The 7,247-nt window shown below is 45.5% G+C and overlaps 1 protein-coding gene and 1 gene segment (V, D, J or C); both read right to left on the bottom strand.

Moving 5' to 3' along the window:
• Positions 1-7,247, bottom strand: part of LOC309558547 (uncharacterized protein) — a gene marked incomplete at its 3' end in the record, with an annotated part of 303,007 nt that overhangs the window by 18,898 nt on the left and 276,862 nt on the right. The window lies entirely within an intron of this gene.
• LOC309557671 (Ig mu chain C region-like) overlaps positions 3,382-7,247 on the bottom strand; it is a 40,333-nt gene continuing 36,467 nt past the window's right edge. Inside the window, exon 6 of the C gene segment in view lies at positions 3,382-3,773.

Raw genomic sequence — 7,247 nt, 5'->3', positions numbered from 1 at the left:
AAGGCCCACATCTCTGTCTAGATATCAGATTTCCGAGTAACATCCAAGGGATCAATAGAATAAGTTTCATAAAGTTTATAGCAGAATTCTCAGGAGACCGGTAAATGTATACTTTTAGGTATGTGGTAGAACTTATTGCAAAACTTTTTTCTAAGTGTGATTGTAGTGTGTGTGTGTGAGTGTGAGGGGGGGGGGGGGGGTTACAACCTTTGTCTGTTATTTTTGCCATTATCTGTGTCCCATTGGGGAGACCTCCTTCTTGTATATAGCCAAAACAGGGAGTGAGATGAAATCCCTCCAAAGTGAGATAATCCCTGTACCAGGGCCAGCAGAACTAGTGTCCCTACTGTCCCCAGTGTCCTCATTTGAAGACTTACACTTTATTTCTGTTCTGGAGACAACCCAGGATTTTGGATTCTCTGTGATAATAGTAAACAGGACAAATAGAGAGGGTGAATCTCCATAATAGGGAGACAGACAGCAATAAAAACTGACAAGTGTTCTAATCCCTCTCTATCCAGAAGTATAAAGAATTGCCTACATATTTGGGAACGGATGTACTGAAAGCATTTGTATTTCTGTCCGTCAATGCCTGACAGTCACATGGGTCTGCCCTACAGCTCAGCCCTGTGTGGCAGGGAAGAGGACCTGATGTCTTTTCTATACTGCAGTGAAGTAAAACTTACAGGTCTCTTCTCTGCACCCATCCTTTGACTTGATATTGAAGGTAAAGTAATACACTGGTGAGCTCATCTCTGCTCTCTTGTCATCACCTAAACTGACTGGCTCTTTGTACACTTTCCCTCTCTCAGAGCCTAGACTGTAAGAGGCTGATACCAGGTCACACTCAGGTACCTACAATGCTTACAATTAAAAATAAAAAACAATGCTCAGAAAATGAAAGGAACACTTTGAAAATAAATTAGATCTCAATGGGGAAAAATCTCATGCTGGATATCTATACTGATATGGACTGGGTAATGTGTTAGGAATGAAAGGATGTCACATCATTTAATGGAAATGAAAATTATCACCCTACAGAGGGCTGAAATCAAAGACACCCTGAAAATCAAAGTGAAAAAATAATGCAGCAGGTTAGTCCATTTTGCTGAAATTTCATTGCAGCAACTCAAAATGGTACTCATTAGTTTGTGGACCTGACAATTCTGGTGTTCAATGGCAAATGCCGATCAAGCTCCATTGTGCCGGACAGTGAGCACAGCGTCCACAAGAAGATGTCAGGCCCTCAGGCCACCCTTATGAAATCTGTTTCTGATTGTTTGGTCAGAGACATTCACACCAGAGCCCTGCTGGAGGTCATTTTGTAGGGCTCTGGCAGTGCTCATCCTGTTCCTCCTTGCACAAAGGAGCAGATACCGGTCCTGCTAATGGGTTAGGGACCTTCTATGGCCCTGTCCAGCTCTCCTAGAGTAACTGCCTGTCTCCTGGAATCTCCTCCATGCTCTTGAGACTGTGCTGGGAGACACAGCAAACCTTCTGGCAATGGGACGTATCGATGTGCCATCCTGGAGGAGTTGGAATGCCTGTGCAACATCTATAGGATTCATCGCCTCATGCTACCAGTAGTGACACTGACCCTAGCCAAATGCAAAACTAGTGAAAAACGGTGAGAAACGATGAGTAGGGAAAAGAAATGTCAGTGGCCTCCACCTGTAAAACCATTCTGTCATGGAGGTTGTCTCATTGTTGCCCATCTAGTGCCCCTGTTGTTAATGTCATTAACACCAAAGCAGATGAAACTGATTAACAACCCCCTCTGCTACTTAACTGACCAGATCAATATCCCAGGAGTTTAACTGACTCTGATTAAAAAGCCTTCCTTAAATTTTTTTGAGCAGTGTACATCTAGTGATGTAATAATGTATATGGTATACGGGGTTTTATTAGCCCTGGTTCACTCTGCTGTGACTTCTCATGTGACTTTCTGCGGCGTGCAACACAGAAAGTTGCATGATAAGTCAAAACATATTAATTTCAATGTCTGCCGTCTTAATTGCTATGACTCAACCTGCAGTGACAAAAAAAAAAAAAAGGTTTCTGCATTATTTTACTGCATCTTCCTTCCAACATGATTGCCATAGACTGCAATGTTAAAATAACAAAAATATTTTCTTTGTCTTATCTTTGCGTCTTCCGCAGCAACTTAAACCCTATACTCCACTAACATTCCATTTTCTGCTGTGTACCTGTGACTAAGCCCATCCCTGCAGCCAGTGCTTTAATGGCGCTTTTCCACTGCATGGAACCGTAACGGTTCGGCACGCTTTTGTGCTTTTCCACTGCTGGTACGCATGGTATAGGGTCGGAACGGTTCGGTACGGTACGGTATAGGTTTGCTTTTCCACTGCATGGAACCGAACGGTACGGCTCTGAAAAAACAGTACCTACTCGATTGTGGTTCCAACAGGTACCAAACTGGTACCATATCCCACAATCCTTTGCATGCAGTCACTACTAGCCACTGATTGGTCAGAGAATCCCACCCACCCCGTTGTTATCCCACCCACTTAACTTTAGTACTACTTTAGTGGAAAAGCAAACCTATACCGTACCGAACCATTCCGACACCGTACCATGCGGTACCAGCAGTGGAAAAGCAAACCGGGCCAAGCAGGGCCGAGTAGAGCCGAGCCGGTACTTGCAGTGGAAAAGTGCCATAAGTGGCCCAAAAGAGGTGCCGGTACTCTATTATAGCCTATAAATTTTGTTGCCACCCCACATCAGGGTCCCCACAGAGCACCCCCCCCCCCCCTGGGCTGGGACTCCGGAGCAGGGGGACTCACTGGTGGTGACTGGTCTGGCTCTGGAGAAATATTCTTGGGGGGGGGCAACTGAGGGCGCAGATGTCCAAAATTAGTGTACTGTTATGCTAAGGCGCATGAAGAGGTGGCGGTATGCTCAAGAGCCATATTTGGAAGTGGCGGTACTGAGTACCAGTGCATGCCGGCCCACTTAAAGCACTGCCTGCAGCTCAAAATCTCCTCCAAAGCATTGTCACCTCCCAAACCACATTGTCCACTCAGCAAGGACATTTTACAGCTGTGTTCACAGTGCAGGAAAGATGGCTTCCAAGAGACTGGGGGATGCTCTGAACAATGAACAACTCATCTGATTTGTACGTGGGCGTCCTGCAATTTTTGATACAGGGGACCCGACCTATAAAGGCAAGTGGGACCAGGCATGGTTAGAGGGAGCAAGACTCTACCATGAGGATTGGGAGAGCTTTTTGGTCACAGAACAGTTAAAAAAAATACAAGTTCATTGATATGTGTCACACTCTGTATTGTTATGATTGTCCAAAGTTGCATGAAATTTGTACGACTTTGGGTCATACAGCAATGGAACCGAGCCTTATGTTGTTTATAGCTGACTGGAGTTCAGACTTGAATAAAACACACACTTACATGGTATGAATAGTGGTTTGGTGACCCTCTCTATAGGATGTTCCAGGCTGGGGTCATTCACTTCACACATGAACATGACCCCATGGTGAGAGGAGAGAGATGGGTTGAACTGTACACAGGCGGTACAGGAGTATCCAGAATCAGAGTATTGTGGCTCGGAGATCATTGTCTTGTAGGCTTTCTTCAGATCCACCGGGACATATTTCTGACTTCCTCTCTCCTTCACAAACCACATCACAGCCAGGTTATCGGGGAAGAAATTAGAAATCTCACACTGCACTGTCACCGACCGACCTAATACCAGAACTGGATTGGAGAGTTCTGTGACTTCAGGACGCCAGGGAAATCCTGAAAATAATGACAGCAGTTCATTACAAGAACATACAATGGATTTTCATTTGTACGCTCGCAAGGCTATAAGCATGCTATCACATGTAATTTTATTTATGGGTGATGTAAGATTTACCTTTTCTTTTTTTTTTTTTTTTTTTAGGGCAACCATGGCTGGATTGTTTGATAGGTTGAATATACCAGACTCTAGGCCTTCATAACGCCTACAATACCCCAAGGAGCAAGAGGCTATGAGGTGAATTTATGAAAACAAAATGCATAGTAGTTCATCCTATGAAGCTGCATGTAAATCCATTCTGTGCAAATGGGGCAACATCAAATGTTCCCTTGCTACACGCATCTTAGTCATAAGACTATAACTAAAACGAAATCGAAATTTGCTGCCAAAATTAACACTGGTTGCACTCACATATTTCATACAAATAAAATGCCTTGAATGCAGCCCAATCCTGCTAAAGTTATAGAACCGCTCATATCATGGCCAGTGATGTCCGATGGCTGTTCAGCCTGAAGTTTGAATTTCTCACTACAGGCTGACAGGCTGAAGGGAGGCCGACAATCCACTCCACACTGCACTCCACTCTACATCAGAGCCTGCTGTTACTGGGCTCACAGGTCGCTGTTTGTTGCAAGGTGGATAAACAACTATAATTTTTTTTTTTAAAAAACAACCCTTTGTGATCTATGTAAAATATTGTTCTATTTTCTATATTTTAGCTAGTAAATATGGATGTGCGTCAAATAGGTATTTCCATTTTAGCCTAATTGTAACCTAAACCAATTTTTATGCTCCTATACGCTTTTAAGCTATAAAGCGCTGCGTAAACTGTCACTGCTTTATAAATCCTGTATTATAATAATAATAATGCTTCAAAAATTATACTTTCTTCACTATGCTTAACGCCTAATTTACTTTTTTCCTTTTAAATAATAAAATACGCAGCTCAGTATGAATAACAATAAAAAAGCAGCACTGACTGCAGTACTCACCCCCTCTTCAGCACCACATCCCTCGCAGTAAGACTTCTTCACCACTAGATGCCACTAATCTGTCAGGTTGAATGATGCCCACCATCATTTAACCCACTTCCTGTGAGCTCAGGTTTTCATGGACATGCCCTCCAGCCTGGGCTCACAGTAATTTTGGATATCATTACATGAGCACCATATTATCCATGTGTAAGAATCACCCACAGATGCCAAGTGAGAAATGGTGACAACAGTTCAGAAACAATTTGCAGAAACAAGGTGTGTAAAATAGGATTTTTAAAGTTAGTGACATAAAGGGGCTTTTGGGTGGGATGGGGTGGACAAAAAAAAAAAAAAACATTTAGGCCACTTGCACACTGCAGCTTAAAAATGCTAAGTACAGCTTTTTTTTTTCTGAGCTAAAATAGACCCCATTCATTCTTAATGTGCCTATGCACACAGCCGCGTAAATGAGCGCCGCGTTTTCTTCAGTAAGAACAAAATAGAAAAAACTGAATTTTTGTAAAATCTTACCTGTAAAATTCCTTTCTCTGAGTCCTCCGACAGTCGCCGCCTCTTCATATTCGTCACATATGGGGTATTAGACTTTGCTCCGAAGGAGTAGCTAGGCAACAGAATATGTTAACAATAAAGCTTTAACATATCCCACCCTCAAGGGGTGGTCCCCTCAGTCAATACCCTCCTACTTCCTGCAACCATATCTCAGTTTTAGTGGAATAGCAGTAGAGTATACATTCAAACCCCAAAAGAGGGGCGGGGGCGGCGACTGTCGGAGGACTCAGAGAAAGGAATTTTACAGGTAAGATTTTACAAAAATTCCGTTTTCTCTTACGTCCTCCGACAGTCGCCGCCTCTTCATATTCGTCACATATGGGGACGTCCCAAAGCAGTGCAAACATGAGGGGTGGGAAACGCATCCGCGCCGAAAGGCAACGCAGTCTCCACATCAAAGAAAGGAACCTTACCAAAGGAAGGAAACCAGCTGGGCAACAGCAAAAATAAGTGCTCAACAGGAGCAACAACCCAGGAAAAGACAAAAAAACCAGGGGATACAAAAAACTATCCCAACAGCCAGGAGTCCCCAACAAGGGACCCTATGGAACAGCCGCACTAAGAACCTTGCGGCCAAAGGAAGCATCCGCCGATGCCTGAACATCTACTTTGTAGAATTTTGTGAAAGTGTGCACGGTCGACCAAGTCGCCGCCTTACACACCTGGGCTACAGAAGCCCCATGACGGCAGGCCCAAGACGTACTCAGAGATCTAGTAGAGTGCGCCTTCACAGGTACAGGGGGAACCTTCCCCTGCAAAGCATAGGCCTGTTCAATGGTCTGCCTGATCCATTTGGCGATGGTAGAGGCCGAAGCCGCCATGCCCTTCCGAGGACCCTCTGGAAGAACAAACAAGGAGTCCGTCCTACGAAAAGACTCAGTCGATTTAAGGTAAACCCTTATCGCCCGAACAACATCCAGAGAGTGCAATCTCACCTCCTTTGGATGTTTAGGCTTCGTGCACAACGAAGGCAAAACAATATCCTCATTAAGATGGAATTCCGAAACTCGTTTCGGCAGAAAAGAAGGATTAGGTCGCAAGACCACCTTATCCAAATGAACAACCAGGTACGGAGACTTGCAGGACAAAGCCGCCAGTTCCGACACTCTGCGAGCCGAAGTGATCGCCACCAAAAAGGCGACCTTTTTGGACAACATAGACAACGAGATCTCCCTGATCTGTTCAAAAGGAGCACGTTGTAACACAGATAGAACGAGATTCAAGTCCCAAGGGGGCAAAGGATCCCTCCTAGGAGGAACCAGATGCCGCACACCCTGAATAAAAGTGCCAACCAAGGAGTTGGAAGCCACGGGACGTTGAAACAGAACGGCCAGCGCAGACACCTGACCCTTTATCGTAGCCAGCGCCAAACGCTGATCGACACCCGTCTGAAGGAAAGACAGCACACGGGAAACCGAGTACGTGCGGGGTGAAAACCCCCTGGACTCACACCAGGCAAAATAGGCCTTCCAAGTACGGTAATAAATCTTCCCCGAGGAAGACTTCCTCGCGTTGATCAAAGTATGAACGACCTCTGGAGAGAGACCCTTCTCCTTCAGGACCTCGGTCTCAACAGCCAGGCCGTCAAAGCCAGCGACTGTAAAGCAGGATGGTAAATCGGTCCTTGAGACAGTAGATCGTCTCGAAGAGGCAGACGCCAAGGGGCGTCGACCGCCAGATTCACGAGGTCTGCGTACCAGGACCGGCGAGGCCAGTCCGGTGCCACAAGAATCACCGTGCTGCGTTCCGAGTGTAACCTGCGAAGGAACCTGGACAGCAACTGAATCGGTGGAAACGCGTACATCAGCCTGTACTGATGCCACGGGGCCACTAACGCGTCCGACGCGTCTGCCCGAGGGTCGCGCGTCCTTGCCACGAACCTCTTCACCTTGTAGTTGAGACGAGACGCGAACAGGTCCACATATGGAA

This window comes from Pelophylax lessonae, assembly GCF_965119305.1.
Source record: "Pelophylax lessonae genome assembly, chromosome: 6".
Taxonomy (NCBI): Eukaryota; Metazoa; Chordata; class Amphibia; order Anura; family Ranidae; genus Pelophylax; species Pelophylax lessonae.
This window is presented reverse-complemented; position numbering and strand designations above follow the sequence as displayed.